The sequence below is a fragment of the Ambystoma mexicanum genome, chromosome 7p, assembly GCF_040938575.1.
Source record: "Ambystoma mexicanum isolate Mex_15411 chromosome 7p, UKY_AmexF1_1, whole genome shotgun sequence".
Lineage (NCBI taxonomy): Eukaryota > Metazoa > Chordata > Amphibia > Caudata > Ambystomatidae > Ambystoma > Ambystoma mexicanum.
In genome coordinates this window covers 769,443,331-769,463,220 of record NC_090939.1, presented here as the reverse complement: position 1 = coordinate 769,463,220, position 19,890 = coordinate 769,443,331, and positions in this window count along the sequence as shown.

The following is a 19,890-nucleotide window of genomic DNA, read 5'->3' as shown; positions in this document are numbered from 1 at the left end:
GAGGGGTTGCGTGCACGTCATCTCCCTTTTTTGGGGCTCCTGTGCGTAGCGTGACCCATCATCTTTCCCCAGGGGTTACAATCAGCCTTGCAAGAGCACTAGGGTACAATTACCATCTGGTACCCAACCCCTTTGACCCCCAATTGCCCAGGACTATATTTTACTGCCACTCCCATACGCACAATAACATCAGTGCCATGGCTGGGAGGCGAGGATTCCGTAAGGGTGGCAAAGGTGGAAGAGCTACAAGTGGTGGCCGTGGTGGATCCGGTAGGGGACGTGGTCATTACTTGCAGGGTGAGCCTGTCCCCCCATGTGTGGAGGACCAGTCAAGGGCACCCATAATCCCCCCCCCTCCCGTTGAGGCTGATGTGGCTGACACCATCCATGCTCAGCCCTTGTTGGACCAGCCCATTGTGGCACCAGACCTGACTGACTCCATGGCTGACTTCCAGGTCAGCAGGCCTATGACACGTGCGCTGGTGCACGTTGATGTCACCATGCCACGTGCATCTGGGGCAGCAAGGTCATCTGCTGCACCAAGTAGGCAGGGCGGAGAGGCTGCAGCGGCAGCTGCGGCTCCATCCACCCCAGCCCTCACACACCCAGCCCGGACAGTGTCGGTCCTAGTCCATGCTGCTGATATACCCCCTGACACCATCACACTAGAGCCAATGCCTGCACCAACTCCCATGCTGAGTGTGCAATCCCACACTCCTGATACAGAGTCCACCAGGGCTCCTGCCCCTAGTGTCCAGAGCGGCGCAGGACACTCAGGATCACCACCACCTTCCAAGCGGAAGATGAAGAGTGCTCGTCCGGCACAGGCTGATGCCCCAGACACGGCTACACAGTCCGGCCCGTCCAGGAAGCCCAGCTTCACGGATGACGAACTGAATGCACTTGTCGAGTATGTGTCCGCACATGACAACGAGATGGTCATTGTTGCAGGATCCAAGACCACACCTGCACAACGCCAGGCACACTGGCAGACCGTTGCGGACATCGTAAGTGCCCTTGGAATCATGAGGCGCACAGCCAATGATTGCTATAAGCGCTGGAATGACCTAAAGCGCAGGGCAAAGAGTAAGCTGGCCTCAAGTCATGCCGCAACTCTAGTGACTGGAGGTGGGTCTCCAGTAGGAACTCACTCCACATGAGTCAGTCGCTGGGACCTACGTCACGGAGGAACAGAGCCAAGGCGTGGGAGATTTGGCTGATTACGAGGCATTGTCCGGTGAGTGCACATGCATGTGTGTGTCATCCATGTGCATGGTGTGTGTGAGGGCTTCTGTTTGTGTGCCAGGTGAGAGTGTGTGCGCCTGAGTCGTATGGGTCAGCCATGTGCTTCATGCAATACATCCAGCGCATCTGCATTTGCCCATAGCTGTATCCCTTCTGCCAACAGTAGACATCTAGCCCAACTGCACGCCAGTTGCCCTTGAAGTGTCACCTTGCCACAACATTGTTGCTAAATTTTCCACTGTTCATTTAGTCAGATTTTTTACATTCCACCACTTTTACTAGGCATGTCGCAGTCCTCTAGTCACATGTCTGACATGGCTATGGTAAAGTGAAGTGACTTTGTTACCTGGATATCATTTGTTCAAACATGTCCCTGTGCAATTGGACCATTTCGGACTGGCAGCTCCAGGTGAAGAATCTGACCTGTTTGAATTAGAAAAGCTATTACATGCGGAAACTGGACAGAATGAATAGGTGCTGCCCTCCTCTCCATCTTCACTCAATAGCAATGGTACATGCCATCTGTGTGATGGCATGTGTGTTTCACCTGCCAATCACAGGCCAATGTGTGATGCCACTGCCAGGCAGCATGCAGAAAATGTGTTCATCTTCAATCTTGGTGTCATCAGTGTGTGCCATTTGCATGCCCTTCATACGCAGTGAGGGTGCATGCATGGGAGGGTTTTAGTCATGTGGGACATGTGTCAAACAAGTACTGGTTCTCTTGCTTCTCAGCCCTCATTGTGTGCCATGGTGCTAATGCCTGTTTCCATTTCTTTGTTTTTATGTCTTTGCAGGGGAAGACGCACCTGATACTGCTGGGGTTGTGGAGATGGTGCAGACCCAGGAGGGGTCCGAGGGCCGACCAACCACCAGTGAGGGACGTGGTGTGGTGGTGGGTGAGAACCCACAAGTGCTGCAGGTCGTGCTCTCAAGGGGAGTCTCTGGCTGCACCTCCCCCGAGCTGTACTCAGGTGTTGATTCGGATGAGACCTACGTGCCGTCGCAGGTTAGTGTTCCAGGGAGGGATTCTGTTCTGTCTCACCCACCTGCACCAGGGTCAGAACCCTCAATGGGGATGTCAGTGTTGCCAGCTACGCCTTTGGTGGTTACGGATGCAGGGTCACACTCCGCGACATCTGATCCTGTTCCTGGGCCAGCAGATCAGAGGGGGAATGCAGTCCTGCAGCCTCAGGCAGTGCCGGCACAGCAAGGCGCAGTTTGCCTTGCCCCAGACAGGTGTGGTGCCCGCCGACGTGGTGGCCGTACGCCACCTGGCAATACCGCATGGGAGCAATCCATTTACGGTATGGCAACCCAACAGGCAGCATCATCCGAGATGATGGCTCAGGCCATGGATAGGGTGGCCACTTCCATTGTCCCCCCTGAAAGGCTGATGGAGCGACTAGAGCAGGCAACCGACTCCATCTGCCAGTCACACAGGGAGGACATGTTGGGGTCCAACAGGGACAGGCGGGCGGCACTGGCGACTCTGCAGGAGGCCATCTCCATTGAGTGCCAGGGCCACAGGGAAGCCCTGAGGCAGGAGCTCCTTCACCTCAGGACGACTCTTGTTGAGCTTGAGGCTTCTACACACCAAAGGACAGAACAGCAGCTGGAGCGTCTCACCCGTACGCTCTCAGCTGAGATGCAGGCAACGAGGGCGGAGGTCCGGGCATCCCGTGAGTTGTTGCATGGGGACCTCCGCACACTCATCCTCCAGAACCAGACCTACCACACCCGCATGCTTGCAGCCATGGAGGAGCAGACTAGGGCCTTGCTTGGGCTGCCTCCCATAGTGCAACCACCTCCGGATGCAGCTGCACAGGGTGATAATAGCGACAGCAGTGATACTCCCACAATAGGGTAGCCGTGTGGGCCATGAGCCCATGGAGGTGTTTTTTTTTCCCAGGATCCACGCAGGTGGGTTCTGGTGTGCATCCTGTCCTCGGACCTCCTGGGTGGCCTCCCCAACCCCCCGGGCCCTTCAATGGCCATTTTTATTGTTTTTTTTATTTTTATTTTTGTTTTTATTTTTATTTCTTTTATTCCCAATTTTTTTGGGACGATTTGTTGGCTTCCGTGGTTCCTGTGGGCATACGCTGCATTGTGGCTGGGCACATGCAGGCTTGTAATGTATTTGGTTCAGATGCTTGGGTTTGAGTCACACACACCCCTCCTGCTTTCCGTTTCCATGGGCTTGCAAAGGGTGTGCCCAAGTGACAGTGAATTACACAGTGACGTTGGACTCCCATGAGCTGTGTGGGCAGTCTGTAGTCAATACTGTGTATACATTCCTAGTGCATATTGCTGTTGTGTTGTACACTGCATGTTGCATTGATGTGTAACTCATCTTCTGTGTCTACCTCCCAATTTGCAGGTACCTTCCTCATGTCTACACAAGGACCTCTAGTCTGGAGATGTGGTCCATGTTGGCAGCAGTGCACCTACAACTCTACAGGCGCCAACACTGCACAGTTGGTAGTGGTGGGAGTGCAGGCATTTCCAGGTGGTGAGACTACTAATATTAAACATTAGTGATGTCAAGTCAATGGTAGTACGTGCTCAAGTTTGTTGTTGGCCCGCCATTACTGTGAGCATTTCACGTGTTGCAAGTTTCTAATAGGGACACTGTACATTGTGACAGTAGTGTCATGTTGTGGGGATTACTTTGTTTACCTGCAAATAGCATGACATGGCACGGTGTGTCGTGTGGCGGTGCTGGGGTTGGGTTGGCTGACATGGCACTGTCCTCTTGTTGCATTTTGCAAGTGGGTATTAATTTGAGCTGCTTGAATGTGTAACTTCACAAAACTGCATTGGTGGTGTCAGTGTGGGTAGGGATGCACACATTGTGACACTTCCAGGTGAACAATCTCAGGCTGATATGGTTTTCACGGTTCTTTCTCCAGACATTCAGGATCAGTGTCAGGTTGAGTCATCATTGATTGTCAGATGGAATGTGCCAGGGCAGTGTGCACTCCACAGGGGTGTGATTTCTATGTGAAGTAATTAGCCACTAGCTGTGTACGGGCTGCCTCCCCCCGTGCCCTTTCACCTCCCATGCGCAGCGGCTGTGCATGTGGTTGGGGATGGGGGGCACCACCATGTCCACGGCCAGGCCCCGGGGTGTTGCAACGTTGTGCAGGACACATGCTGCCACTATGATCCTGCACACTACTGGGGGAGCGTACAACAGCTGCCCACCAGAACGGTCAAGGGAGCGAAAGCGTGACTTCAGCACTCCGAATGTGCGCTCCACTATGCCCCGGGTTGTAATGTGGGCAGCGTTATATCTTACCTGGGGTGGCGTGGTGGGGTTCCGAATTGGCGTCATCATGTGGGGGCTGAGAGGGTAGGCACTGTCCCCTGTGGAGGTGGTGATTGGTATCATTGGTGGGGTTGTGACCTAGCTCAGTATCTGACATGCATGCATGTGCAGTGGCATTCATACTCACCAAGCAGCCATGTATCGCCATGCCGGCCAGCTTCTAGGTCCCGGCTTAGGGTGGACATTCGGTAAATGAAGCTGTCGTGGGTTGACCCGGGATAGTTGGCATATACTGAGGTGATGATTCCCTTGGCATTACATACTACCTGCACGTTGATGGAATGCCAGTGCTTGCGGTTCCTATAGATGTGCTCAGATGCCCTGGGGGGACGTAGAGCCACATGGGTGCAGTCGATGGCACCTAGCACTTTGGGGAATCGTGCCACAGCGTAAAAATCCAGGGCGGCAGCATGCCTTTCTGCAGGGGTTCTGGGCAGGTATATGTGCCTGCGGACTGATGGGCGTGCAGTGATGATGTTCAAGACCTGGTGTAGGCAGCGTGACTGGGTGGCCTGTGATACACAACCCACAATGGCACTTGTCCGCTGAAATGATCCAGTGGCTAAGAAGTGCAGTACATTGAGGACCTTCTCGAGGGGGCTGAGTGCTTGGGAGCACAGGGTGGGTGATGTGAGGTCGTCCTCCCACTCACTCACCAGGTCCAGTATGATGTGTGGTGGAAACCTGTACCTCCCATGCACCTGGTCATCAGGCATCCCGAAAAGGCTGGTTCTGGGTGTGAATATTCTGGCCCTGACTATCCTCCTCCTCCTCCTTTGGTAGGCCACGGCCACTGCTGCTAGGAACGGTATGTTCATCCTGGGTCTGAGCTAGTTATTTTGTTAGCGCGCAAATTAATGCGTTGCGCGTGTTGTAGGCGAGCGTGTGACCCGCACACCCCTGAAATCCAGTGCACAGTCCAATAGCGTGTGGAAATTGACCGCACACCGGGATACAGGTGGGCTGACGTACTTGCGTGTTTAAGTGTCCTCGCACACCTGATATACACGTACATAGGCCAATCGCGTGTACGCGCACTTTTGTCCAATTACACGCGATGAGACTCTGACGTGCTGTCCAATTACACGCGATGAGACTCTGACGTGCTGTCCAATTACACGCGATGAGACTCTGATGTGCAGTCTTTCCACGTGTGCTCTGTCATCACGTGCTGTGTGGGAAACACCCATGCGGCTCACGTCACAGACGCGCTTACGCGCTGAGGGCCTTTGGTCCAATAGAATCGCGTATGCGAGCTGACGCGCTTACGCGCTAAGGGCCTTTCCTCGGTTTTCACGCTGACGTGCAGGATTTTCACGTGCCAAATCACTCTGTACCAAGCTGGCCACGCGTAAGCACACGGAAGACCACGCTCCTGCCCAGAAGGCCGAACTACTGCCCCCCAGAACCCCGAGCACGCTCCCACCTGCCATCTGCTGCTGCCTGACTGCCTGCTGCCCACGTGCACTGCCATTTGCTGCCTGCACATCAGCCAGGGGTGCTGTTGCTGTGACCACCCCTGCTGGAACCGAAGACTCCCGACTGGAATTCCATCGCTCCACAGCCCAGCCCCAGGACCCAGTTGCCCATCCACTCCTGCCTCTAGGGTTGTCATGTCGGGGCAAACACCATCTGTGACCACTGACAACCCCCGGCCAGAGAGGCAGAGGGGCACCAGCTTCAGTGCCACCGAAGTTGGTGTCCTGGTGGAGCAAGTCCTGGGGCAGTATGATGCCCTCTTCGGAAGTTCCCGCGCCGGCAAGGAAGGACGGACTCGGATCTGGACTGACATTGTGACTGCCATCAACGCGGAGGGGGTGGCAGTCCGGGACTTACAACATGTCAGGAAGCGCTGGGAGGACTTCAGGTCCAGGACCCTGAACAAGGCCCGGCGCCTCTTGAAGGCAGCGGATGCCAAGGGGCACCGGGGCCACTTGTCGGAAAAACAGATGGGGGTCCTGGAACGCATATCCCCAGCGCTCCACGTCCAGGTCCTAGAGAAGCAGACCCGTCTGGAGTCGAGCGGTGAGTGTACATGCATCCTGATTGTGAGCAGTGCGTGTGGTGATCATTCGCCATTGTGCCGGTTGCACATCTGTTTGTATGGGGTCGAGTATGGGTGGGGGTGTACTGGGCCGTGGGGCTGACACATGCGAGGGCTGTAATGTGTGAGACATGGATGGTGCTTGTGTGTGTGGGCTTGCATGGCAAATGCAGTTGTGCGTGCACACATGTTTGGATGAATGTGTATGTAAGTAGACATGTCCGTGATGTCAGGCATGTATGTTGTTTTCGGCTGCATGTATGAGCACTGTGTACATGTGCATGTGTGTGTATTTGACAAGGGTGCAAAAGTGATGCTACATGGATGCATGTGACAGCGGTATGTGGAAGCCTGATTGGCAGATGTGACATGGATGCCCGTCTGAACAGTGCGACACTTGGCAGAGGTGTGGACATGCATGCAAGTGTGGTGGTGTGTGTACATGTGTGGTGCACTTCCTGTGTTGCATGTGATGTCTGGCTCCCCTTTGGCTGCTGATGCTGTTGTATGTGTAGGGATGGTGGTGGCAGTTGCGATATGGCTGTGGTATGGCTCATGTGTGCCAGTTGCAATGACATGTGTGTTGGGGATTGTGATGACATGTCTGAGGTTTGCCAATGCCACTCCTGTGCAACTGTCATGCGTGTATGTGTCCATTGTACAGTGCCCTGATGCCTGTGTTTTGTTTCTCCCTGTCTGCAGCGTCAACTGATGAAGAGGGCGGAGAAGGTGCTGTGGAGCACAGCGGCGGGGATCCGACCGCCAGCCGGAGACGCAAGGCCCGGCTCCCCTCCCGTGTTGTCATCTCGTCGGGGAGTGAGGAGTCCGGTGCTCCGTCCCAGGCCGCAGCTGCAGGGGGGAGGTCCAAGAGGCGGAGGTTGCAGTTGGACTCCTCGGCAGCAGAAGGGGCAGCTGGGACCCCACAGGGCCCAACGGGGGAAGATGGCACGGAGTCATCCAGGTTGGTGGGGGGTTTGGTGGAGGAGGGGGCTGCGCAAGCACCAGAGACGGGGTCTGGAGGTTTGGGATCCCACTGGTGCTAGTGGTGCAGTGCAGGACCAGGGACAGGAGGCAGCACAGGCGGCCGCGGAGGTGCCTGTGTGCAATCCTGTCCCCGATCCTGTCCCTGCATCATCTTGCACCAGCAGGGATGCCTACGTCCAGACCCGTTTTCACGCAGGGGATGAGCTGACATCAACTGGCCTTCCTCTGCCTGCGGACGTGGCCATCCAGGTCCGGGTTGAGCCTGTCCTGGCTGGTGTGGCGTTGCGTCAACGGGCCATGCGAGGTGACCTGCAGTCTTTTCATGGAGAGACTGCACGTCATCTCGAATGGCTCGTTGACCACGTCAGCCTGCTGGGACAGGTCACCCAGGCCAGATTCCTCCGTCTGATGGGGCTTGCTCCGACCCCCTCCTCAACTGGACCCCCTACGCGCCAGTCGTCCTCTGTGCCATCTTCCCACCCATCAGTCACCTGGGTGCCTTGTGGAGCTGCCTCTGACGGTGCGGCCAGGCTGGTGGAGGAGGCATCCCTGCCACAGTCGGGAGTCGGTGGTCCAGCAGGGGTGGCCACATCAACAAGTGCACCCCAGCCGGCGGAGGATGTGCAGGCAGCAGGAGGCAGTGCACGGGCAGAGGCAGAGCAGCAGCAGCAGCAACATGGTGGGAGCCATGAAGGCTCGGGGCTTTCGACATCGGAGGGGCAGGCATCGGCCGGAGGGCAGGGGGACCCAGGACAGAGAGTGTCTTCCGTGTGGCAGCGGTTGGGCCACGCCATAGGTGCGGAGCGGCGGCGGGCGGAAGAGGCGCGGCTCACAATGGTCAGGGCGGAGAACTCCATGCGGAGGGCTCGAGGCGGGCCGAGTGCCTCGAGGCAATCTGCAGGGGGTTGGAGGAGGACACAGCGTCGCCCCTGCGGACCCTCGGGGCCATGGAACTGGACCGCCTCCGGGACATCGAACAGGAGTTCGATGATGCCCTGGCCCGGGACACCACAGAGTGAGCCGCTGGACTTGCCCGCCGCCTTTGTATATAGTTCTTTAGTTTTAGGTTTCCTTTCTTTCGTATTATGATTTGGAGTCGGCGGACACTGCTCCACTTTTTGTATATAGTTGATTTTTAGGTAGGTTTTTTAGTAGGTTTCCTTTGTTCAGTTGGGCTCATGAACCCTTGTTATTTTTGTACATAGTTCTTTATTGCATGGAGATTTTTTTACATTTTACTTTGGACAACATTTTTTTCTATTTGGATTTCAAGTTTTATTTTTTCATACGGACATGCAGCTTATTTTTTCTCATTCACATTGTAGTTTGTTTTCTTTCTTTAGCATTCTTATTTTTTTTCAATACAATTTTGTTTGCATACTTCACTGTGTGGTATCATCTCATTGGTTTCATGCATGTCATGTTGTGTGTTTTCCCATTCAATTGCAACCATTGTGTGTGACGGACATGGCTTCATTAGCTTCATGAACATTGGGGGTGTAACATGTGATTTCCATTTCCATGTGGGTGAATGGGTTACTTGGTAGGGCTTTTTGGCTGTGGAGGCTGACCATTACGCACATGATTGGGGATTGTGAGGACCTGGTGGGGGCTGCCCGTGGTGGCAGGGGGGTGGGGGGTGGTGGGAGACATGATTGGGGGCCTGGTGGGGTCTGCCCATGGTGGCTGGGGGGTGGGGGTGGTGGGAGACATGAGTGGGGGCCTGGTGGAGGGTGCCCCTGCACTGCTTGGGGGTGGGGTGGTGGGAGACATGAGTGGGGGCCTGGTGGAGGCTGCCCCTGGTGGCTGGGGGGTGGGGGTGGTGGGAGACATGAGTGGGGGCCTGGTGGAGGATGCCCCTGCACTGCTGGGGGGTGGGGGTGCAGGGGGACATGAGTGGGGGCCTGGTGGAGGCTGCCCATGGTGGTAGGGGGGTGGGGGTGGTGGGACACATGAGTGGGGGCCTGGTGGAGGATGCCCCTGGTGGCTGGGGGGTGGGGGTGGTGGGAGACATGAGTGGGGGCCTGGTGGAGGCTGCCCCTGGTGGCTGGGGGGTGGGGGTGGTGGGAGACATGAATGGGGGCCTGGTGGAGGGTGCCCCTGCACTGCTTGGGGGTGGGGTGGTGGGAGACATGTGTGGGGGCCTGGTGGAGGGTGCCCCTGCACTGCTTGGGGGTGGGGTGGTGGGAGACATGAGTGGGGGCCTGGTGGAGGGTGCCCCTGCACTGCTTGGGGGTGGGGGTGGTGGGAGACATGAGTGGGGGCCTGGTGGCGGGTGCCCCTGCACTGCTTGGGGGTGCGGGTGGTGGGAGACATGAGTGGGGGCCTGGTGGAGGGTGCCCCTGCACTGCTGGGGGGTGGGGGTGCAGCGGGACATGAGTGGGGGCCTGGTGGAGGCTGCCCATGGTGGCAGGGGGGTGGGGGTGGTGGGAGACATGAGTGGGGGCCTGGTGGAGGCTGCCCCTGGTGGCTGGGGGGTGGGGGTGGTGGGAGACATGACTGGGGGCCTGGTGGAGGATGCCCCTGCAGTGCTGGGGGGTGGGGGTGCAGGGGGACATGAGTGGGGGCCTGGTGGAGGCTGCCCATGGTGGCAGGGGGGTGGGGGTGGTGGGAGACATAAGTGGGGGCCTGGTGGAGGCTGCCCCTGGTGGCTGGGGGGTGGGGGTGGTGGGTGACATGAGTGGGGGCCTGGTGGAGGGTGCCCCTGGTGGCTGGGGGGTGGGGGTGGTGGGAGACATGAGTGGGGGCCTGGTGGAGGGTGCCCCTGCACTGCTGGGGGGTGGGGGTGCAGGGGAACATGAGTGGGGGCCTGGTGGAGGCTGCCCATGGTGGCAGGGGGGTGGGGGTGGTGGGAGACATGAGTGGGGGCCTGGTGGAGGCTGCCCCTGGTGGCTGGGGGGTGGGGGTGGTGGGAGACATGAGTGGGGGCCTGGTGGAGGCTGCCCCTGGTGGCTGGGGGGTGGGGGTGGTGGGAGACATGAGTGGGGGCCTGGTGGAGGATGCCCCTGCACTGCTGGGGGGTGGGGGTGCAGGGGGACATGAGTGGGGGCCTGGTGGAGGCTGCCCATGGTGGCAGGGGGGTGGGGGTGGTGGGAGACATGAGTGGGGGCCTGGTGGAGGCTGCCCCTGGTGGCTGGGGGGTGGGGGTGGTGGGAGACATGAGTGGGGGCCTGGTGGAGGCTGCCGCTGGTGGCTGGGGGGTGGGGGTGGTGGGAGACATGAGTGGGGGCCTGGTGGAGGGTGCCCCTGCACTGCTTGGGGGTGGGGTGGTGGGAGACATGTGTGGGGGCCTGGTGGAGGGTGCCCCTGCACTGCTTGGGGGTGGGGTGGTGGGAGACATGAGTGGGGGCCTGGTGGAGGGTGCCCCTGCACTGCTTGGGGGTGGGGGTGGTGGGAGACATGAGTGGGGGCCTGGTGGAGGCTGCCCATGGTGGCAGGGGGGTGGGGGTGGTGGGAGACATGCGTGGGGGCCTGGTGGAGGCTGCCCCTGGTGGCTGGGGGGTGGGGGTGGTGGGAGACATGAGTGGGGGCCTGGTGGAGGATGCACCTGCACTGCTGGGGGGTGGGGGTGCAGGGGGACATGAGTGGGGGCCTGGTGGAGGCTGCCCCTGGTGGCAGGGGGGTGGGGGTGGTGGGAGACATGAGTGGGGGCCTGGTGGAGGGTGACCCTGCACTGCTGGGGGGTGGGGGTGGTGGTAGACATGCATTGTTGATCAGTAGTGCAAGGTGACATGTGGGTTGGCTGGGGGGCATGCCCATGGTGAATGGGCTGCCTACGGGACATGGGCAGGGGTGCAGGGTAGTCCCCCGTGGTGTGGGCTGGCAGCAGGGTCCGTGGAGGTTGTGGAGCGTACACCTGGGAGGGCCCACACGGCCAATTCACGTGTGGTACTCCCCAGAACCCCTGAAATACACATACCCTGCTGTAATCGCGTGTGGAACTTCCCGCGCACCACTGAAATACACATACCTTGCTGGAATCGCGTGTGTAACTTCCCGCGCACCCCTGAAATACACGTACCCTGCTTGCACTGGGCCAATCGTGTGTGGAACTGCGCGCGCACACCTGAAATACACGTACCCTGCTGAAATCGCGTGTGTGACTTCCCGCGCACCCCTGAAATACACATACCTTGCTGGAATCGCGTGTGTAACTTCCCACGCACCCCTGAAATACACGTACCCTGCTCGCACTGGGCCAATCGTGTGTGGAACTGGCCGCGCACCCCTGAAATACACGTACCCTGCTGAAATCGCGTGTGTGACTTCCCGCGCACCCCTGAAATACACATACCTTGCTGGAATCGCGTGTTTAACTTCCCGCACACCCCTGAAATACACGTGCCCTGCTCGCACTGGGCCAATCGTGTGTGTGACTTCCCGCGCACCCCTGAAATGCACGTACCCTGCTGAAATCGTGTGTGAGACTTCCCGCGCACCCCGGTATACACGCACGCGTATTTTTTGTCAGCGGGTGTCCGTGTTTGTGGGTACCCCTTTGCACGTCATTTGTCCTGGAGGCCCACAGTATAGGACATTCATCATGGCAGTATATAGGTGCGATTTGTTGGCGCACCTTTTGGCGCACATTTCTTACAGCCGCAGAGACGCTACCGCCTGCTTTCTTGTGGCGGTCGTGTTTGTGCCTGTGCGCTGGTTTGAGCGTGCGCTTTTTTCCCCTATTCTATTCCATGAATACGTGTTGTAAGCGAGCGTGTGGGCGTTCCGCGCACTTGTGCCCTGTACTTCCCCCGTGACGCCCACGTTTTGGCAAGTTGTTCCCCATTCCGTGTGTTACGCCCGTGTTCCGCCTACTTTTGTTGCGTGCGCCGCGCTATGTGCGAATTTCGCTGTGGCCTGTGCGATTTTCGCTGTGACCTGGCGCACGCTGTTAGATGGCCTGTGCACCAACGTGCGCCGCGCACTGTTTTATCGCACATCCGCTGGTTTTCTCGCCCACGGCCTTCCATGAATCGATGTGCGCTGCTTTTGGTGCGATTTTCGCACTTGCACTGCGATTTTCGCTATTCCACTGCGATTCGCACGTTTTTGCCCACTTGCGCCGCGCTAATTATTCCATGAATCGGCCTGTAAGTATATTGCACAATACTAACTTCACCCTTTTTCCAAAAATAAAACATGCTTGGTAAAAACATTTCGTTTTTTTTTTCTTCTGAAATCAAACACAAGTTAAAAAGAAAACAAGCATATGTATAACAGCATTCAATATTTGATACATTTTCTCTCTGCACACCAGCCATGAGCTTCCATTATATATTTTTATTTATTTATTATTCACTTATTTTATATTATATATATTTACATATATTACAGTGTTTATGTGCCATTATAACAATCAACTTTTTAACTTCTCTGTCACTGCCTCCTGATTGTACCCATTTATTTTCTCTTTTTGTGTTCAAGGGACTTTATGTTGTATTGTGTGCATCAGTGGGTAGTAGACCCAGGGCTTTCTGTTTCTACATGCTCAAGCCGCCTGATCTCGTGTCTGGGATGGCATGGTTTGATCTGATTTACATGGACAAACTGCTCTATCGCCGTTTCACCTTCATTTTTCAAAATTTTATAAACCACAGGAGAGACCTTATCTATAATTCGAAATGGCCCCTGCCAGGCTGCTAGAAATTTAGAATTTTTCTGTTTACTTTTTCCAAAATGAAACTTGTACACTTGATCCCCTACACTGTATTCCTTTACTGATGTCTTTTTATCATAATAAGACTTTGCACTGTCAGCAGCTCTTTCAAGATTTCTCTGCACAAAAGCAAATGCATGTTGCAAATGCCTCCTCAGTTCATCAATATATTCATGAACTGTGGATGCACTCACAAGTGTTTGCTCATGTGTTCTATATAGTAGGCGTTGTGGTAACACCATTTTCCTACCTGTCAAGACCTCATGGGGGCTAACACCTGTTGCTTTGGCAGGAGTTGATCTGATTGCCATCAAAACCAATGGTAAACGTAAATCCCAGTTGGAACCTGCTTCTGCCACAAATTTCTTTAAAATATCCACAACAGACCTATTGCTTCGTTCAACTCCACCTGAAGAGGCCGCCCGATATGCAATATGTAGTTTTCTTTTCACACCCAGTATTTGCCATACCTTACTCATTAGAATACTTGTGAAATTACTTCCTCTGTCTGACTCAATTCTTTGTGGCAACCCAAACCTTGAGAACACATGGTTCACCAGCAATGTGGCTGCTGTTTGCGCACTACAATCTGGTGCAGAAATGCATTCAATCCACTTTGACATCAAACATACCACACTTAAAATATAACGGTTTCCTCTGCTCGACCTTTCTAAAGGCCCTACATAGTCTATTTTCAAATCTGACCATGGAAGAGTTAGGCCTCTTTTCATTAACGGGGCTCTATGCATTGGTGAAGCAGGTTTAAATTGGGCGCATACTAGACATCCTCTAGTATATAATTCCACATCTTGGGACATATGTGGCCAGTAAGCATAATCTTTTAGTATTTCTAATGTTTTTTGTGAACCTCTAAGGCCTGCAGTTATGGCATCATGTGCATGGTGTAGCATTAGCCCTCTGAATGAAAGGGGTACCACCCACTGTATTTGTCCTGTTATGGACTCTCTAATCATGAGTCCATCCTGTAATCTAATTTGTGTTTTGTTCTTTAATAGCACCCTCAACTCTTCTTTTCCCATACAATCATTTTCTGTTAAAGGATTTTGTTCAGGATCTATCAAATGATTATAATAGATTCCCAAAATTCGATCATTCTTTTGTGCCTCAATCAAATCTTGGTCTGGTGTGTCATGACTCCACTGTACCACTGGTTGATATACCTCCTTTGGTGCTTTAGAACGTGTTATTTAATCAATTTGTATTTCACCCATTAAATAATCAATAGGTAGCAATTCTCCCATCACAGCCCCAATCTTAGCCAGGTGGTCTGCCTTATCATTTCCCTCCTTATCCTCTCCTGGTGTTTTTAAATGCCCACAAATTTTTCTCCAGTATATTGTTAAATTATTCTCTGACACCAATTTGTCTATGGATTGTATCATTTTTCCATTTTTAAGTGGCTTTTTGTTGTATGTAACCATGCCTCTTGCTTTCCAACCAGGCAAATACTCCACAAAGCTATTCTGACATAGACAGAATCAGTCACCAGGACAATTTCACTGAACTTTTTATCAACTGCAGTAGCAATTGCTTTATAGCTGGTTGCCAATTCCGCCACCTGACTGCTCCTAGCTCCAATCCTCATCCCTATACTGGGGACGCCTTCACATTTCAACCAGACATTTCCTATTCCTGCCACTAATTGTTTATTACTGTCATTTTCAATGTGAAAAGCACAACCATCCACATATACAGTTGGCAAATACTTGCATGTTTTTTCATCAAAAGCTTTGTGTGGTGATTGTTCAAATTCCTGCAAACTAGTGTCCACTTCCATTTCATTTGGTATTTGTTCAGCTGCGCAGTCATGTAAGTCAGCTAACCCTTGAGCAATTGGGTTCTTTTTATTTTGTCCATATCTCACTTCTACAGGAAAACCTTGTAATGCCAGCGTCCATGAAGTGATTCTGGACTGCGCTAGATTACCTGATCTAATTCTTTTACTCTCTAAAAATTGCAAAGGTTGATGATTTGTTTCAATAATCACCTTTTCTCCCTGAACAATGGGGCGGAAATGTTGTAGCGCCCACACAGTGGTTAATAGGGCCTTTTCACATTCATTAAATTTCATTTCCACTTGGGAAAATGCCTTACTTGCATAGGCAATGGTTTTGTGATTCAAATCGTGTTTTTGTGATAACACTGCTGACATACAATGTTCAGAAAAACCTATTTCTATAAAGAAATCCCTGTCCTTTATGGGATATGCTAAACATGGTGGATTTACAAGACATTCCTTTAATTTAGCCAGTGCATCAGACTGCTCTTTTTCCCATTTCCAGGGAGTATTCAGTTTAAGCAGTTTAGTCAATGGTAGAGTGATTTCTGCATAATTTTCAATGAACTTTCTGTTATAGCCTGTCATCCCTAATAAACTTTTTACTCCTTTCACATTTTTAGGATCTTTTAATCTTTGTATGGCCTCTATTTTCTTCTTTTGTGGATTTAGCCCATGTTCAGTCACTTCATGCCCTAGAAAGTTCACTTTTTTCTTGCACCATTGTGCTTTTTGCAAAGATACTTTGGCGCCTGCTTTCTGCAATTGGCCAAGCACATGTCTTATTTCATCAAAATGGCTTTTCAGGCTTTCATTTTTTATCAGGACATCGTCCACGTAAACTATTGTTCCTCTTTCCGCTGCATCCGGCATGGCCTTTCTCAAAAATATGCCAAATTCACTCCCACTATTGATGTACCCGAACGGAGCTCTAAGCCAGGCGTATTGAGTCCTGTCAAATGTAAAGGAAAATAAATGTTGTATCTCCTCTGCCAATGGCACGCACCAATATCCAGAGGTGAGATCTAATGTGGTAAATACTTATGAACCGTGTACCTGAGCTAGGCCCTGATCAATGAATGGCAGTGGCCATCTAGATACTGGTACTCTTTTATTTAACTCTCTCAAGTCTGCACATAGCCGCCATTGACCATTTGGCTTTATCACACCTAAAATAGGTGTATTGGATGTGCTATGAATGGGCCTGATGATTCCCCGCGATTCCAAATTTTTAATAATCTCTGCCAATGATTCTAAACATGCCAGTGGTAGTCTATACTGGCGTACAAACACTGGACTTCTGCTACACCCTTCTGGTAGTGTGGCCACATGTAAATCAGTTAAACCACAATCATAAGCATCTTTTGCAAATACATCCTTAAACTCCATAAATATCTCTCTCAGATTGTCCCTATCCTCATTGCTGTCACACGCATCTGCTAAGGAGATCTGCTCTTCTACCATTTTGGAAAATTCTGGAAAATCTTCTGGTAAGGGAATCTCGGCGCTTTCCTCTAACTGTGTGGCTGTGTCTTTTTGTAAAGCTGCCACTTTTAAATATTTTGGCATATCAGCTTCCACTTCAATGGGCTGATTTTCTGTTTCATTTTCATTTAAATTAAATATTATGCAATCCTCTTGATGGCAGCACCCTGTCTCATTTGAATCATAAGGATACACAGAGAGTCCAGGTGTTCTGGCAACTCACCCTTGGCATCTACATACTTTTCAGGGATATTTCCAATCACCATGTTATTTAAATCTGCCGTATAATGTGATTTTTGTATGGCCATTCCTAATGGGGAGTTTTCCTCTAAATGAATATCCTGACAACCTTTATTATTTACCATAATTTTTACAGATCCTTCACCAATATCTACCAATGGAATGTATTCATAATACAGGCCTTGCTGTTTTATGGATTCATTCAGGCATACAAATGCATCAGAGTCTTTCATCTGCTGTCCATTTTTGCATTTCAGTGTTATTGCAAACTGTTTTGTAAATGCAGGAATAATAGTATCTTTCCTCATTTGTAATTTGATTGCATAAGGAACCAGTTGTGCACAATGATAAGCCCTTCTTTTGTCTTCAAATTCAGGTGCCGGACCACCTAGGTGTGACCATATTTTTTGATTAAGGAACTCTAACACCATACACATTCTGTGCATGATGTCATTGCCCATGTAAAATTCATTTTGTGCTCCACTCACTATCCATACATTATGGTAAATTGTTTTCTGCCCAATGCTAATTTTAATCATGCATCTGCCTGCAATTCGGTTTTCAAAGTCTGGACTGTCCAACCCAGCAACATATTGGTTTTTAATCCTAAATTTCGGGATTTCTTCCCTCTCCATTATTTTTTGCAATAATTTCTCATTAATGAAACTCCTTTCATGTCCAAGAGCTAAAGTGGCTTTTATTGTTTTAAAATAGTCATTTATACCAACATGAACGCATGGTTGCTCATCTTCCATGTGTATTTCTGCCAGAGTGGTAATGTGTTTTTCTGAATCTGTTTTAGGAGCAATATTCTGTTTGCATGTTTTCTCTTTTAAATAAAAACATAATGTGTGCTCATCTATGGCAGTCTGCCAATTTTTCCTTGGGTCCAAGTATATTTGTACAGGTAGTTTTTCATTGTGGCTCTGCATTTTGTCTTGACACATTAATATAACAGTGACACTAGGTATGCAACTATTCTGGAGATATACCTCCACAGCATCATTTGTTTTGGCAACGGTGTGACATTCATTTATATTGCTGTTTTGTGATTTTAGTTTCTTAGGCCTCAATGGTTTTTTGGTTAAGGACCACAGCACTCCATTCACCCCATCTATGAGAGGAGACAATCTTTTCAAGCAATCTGTCCCCATTAGAAATGGAATTTCACAAATAGATGTGATCAATACCTCTTGTTTCATTCTGTGCTTTCCTATTTTTATGTCAACCTCAGTTACACCTATGATAGGCACCTCCTTCCTATTAAAGTTATGCACTGGACCTTGATTTTCCTTCACTGTGATCTGACTCTGTGGGGATCTCCCTTCATTGATACTCTTTACCAGCTCCTTGGACATAATTGTGGCCTGTGCGCCAGTGTCAATCATAGCAAAGGTGTGGCATTTTTCTTCTACAGTGATGGGTGCATAATATCTGTCCTCAACTTCCTCTAATATACATAAGAAGTGTGAATTCTTACTGATTTCAGGGCTCACCTTTCTCAGGCCTTTCTCACTTTTGGCTAAGCACATTGGTAAATGGAAAGACATTTTTCCCTCCTTTTTACCCATTTCTGCGCGAGAGACTTTATTCATTTCTCTATGATCAGAGGTTTTTTGGAGTGTGGCCACTGTTTGCCCATCCATCTGGGTAACATCAGGGACCACATTACAACCTTCCAACTGAACATGTGTAACAACATCATTCAGCAATTTGTCATTTTTTTAATTCTGTGCATTTGTGATCATTTAGTGTGATACCAGCCCTTTCAGCCTCTTTAAAAATATGTGGCTCAAAGAATTCTTCAGGTGATTGACTTGTACCCTCCTTTTGAGTATTCCCTTTTTCTGCCTGTGTTTGGTCATTGTTTTTCTTGCCCAGGGAAGGAGCTATAGCATCCCCACTTACTCCCTGTTCACTGGTATTCCCCATGCATGAGTCATTTTTCTTAAATCTGTCCCTTTGTTCTTTTGGAATTCCTAATGTTTCTTTTTCATTTGTGCAAATCTTTACTGTTTTATTAAGCTCTAGGTTAAACCGTACCTCTTTTTTAGAAGTATTTGCAGTTTCTGTCACAAGTTCATTTACTGGCACTTTCATTTTTAATTCATTAGGCATCTCAGAGTCGTTATGCAAAATTATATCAGAGCAATCTGTCATTTTGGCACTGCAGTTATCATGAGTACTTAGTCACTTTTCGGAAGCCCCCCGGTCATTGCTATGGCCATCAGCCCCCTCTTTGGAAGGTTGTTTTTGCGCTGTATAGAGCTTTCCTATTTGCTCAGCTAACATTTTCACTTGAGCCTCAAGGCACTGGAACGTTTCCATCTCTCTAGAATCCTCTTTCTGTGGCCTAGGTCGATATTGGTTGTTTTCCCCCTGGTGGATCTATTCTGATACCTCTCAGGTGATTGATGTCGGTTGGGATGGTTTCTGAACTCTTGATTCATTTGTGGAGGGGAGCGGGTTGCACCCATCCTTTGATTATAGTCCCCTGGTGGGGAATCATTGTACTGACGTGGATTGTAGTTCATGTTTTGCCTCATGTCCTGTCTCTGAGATTGTGGGTACTGGCCCCTATGTTGATTTCCATTATCAGTAAATCGATCCACATATCGGGGTCTATCCTGATTACCATATATCATGGTGTTGGGATCAATTCTGCTCTGTGTCCCCAATGACTGGTAGGGACCATCATTTCTTTGATCTTGATTTTGTCTCTGGTTATTGTTCATACCTGCCATATCAGGCCGATATCCTACCCGGGGTCTGTCCCCTAAATACCTAGGGCTGATGTAGCTCTCCCTATTACTAGGATCATGTGATTGGAACATTGGTACAGGAAATGGCGATCTTTGTTGATTACCCCTTTGTTCAGGTGTCACATTATATTTACCTTGGCTTTGAGCAGACTCAAGGGACATTTTGGCTGACCTGATTTCCATTACTGTGGCTGAGGGTTCTTTAGATTTAGGTCTAGTATCTTTCATTTTATCACTTTCTCTACCCTGACAATAGAGTACCTCATATAGTTTTGTGCTTTGATGTACAATCCATTCAAGGGACTTGTCACGGTCAAATTCACGGACCAATTGGGATATGATGTC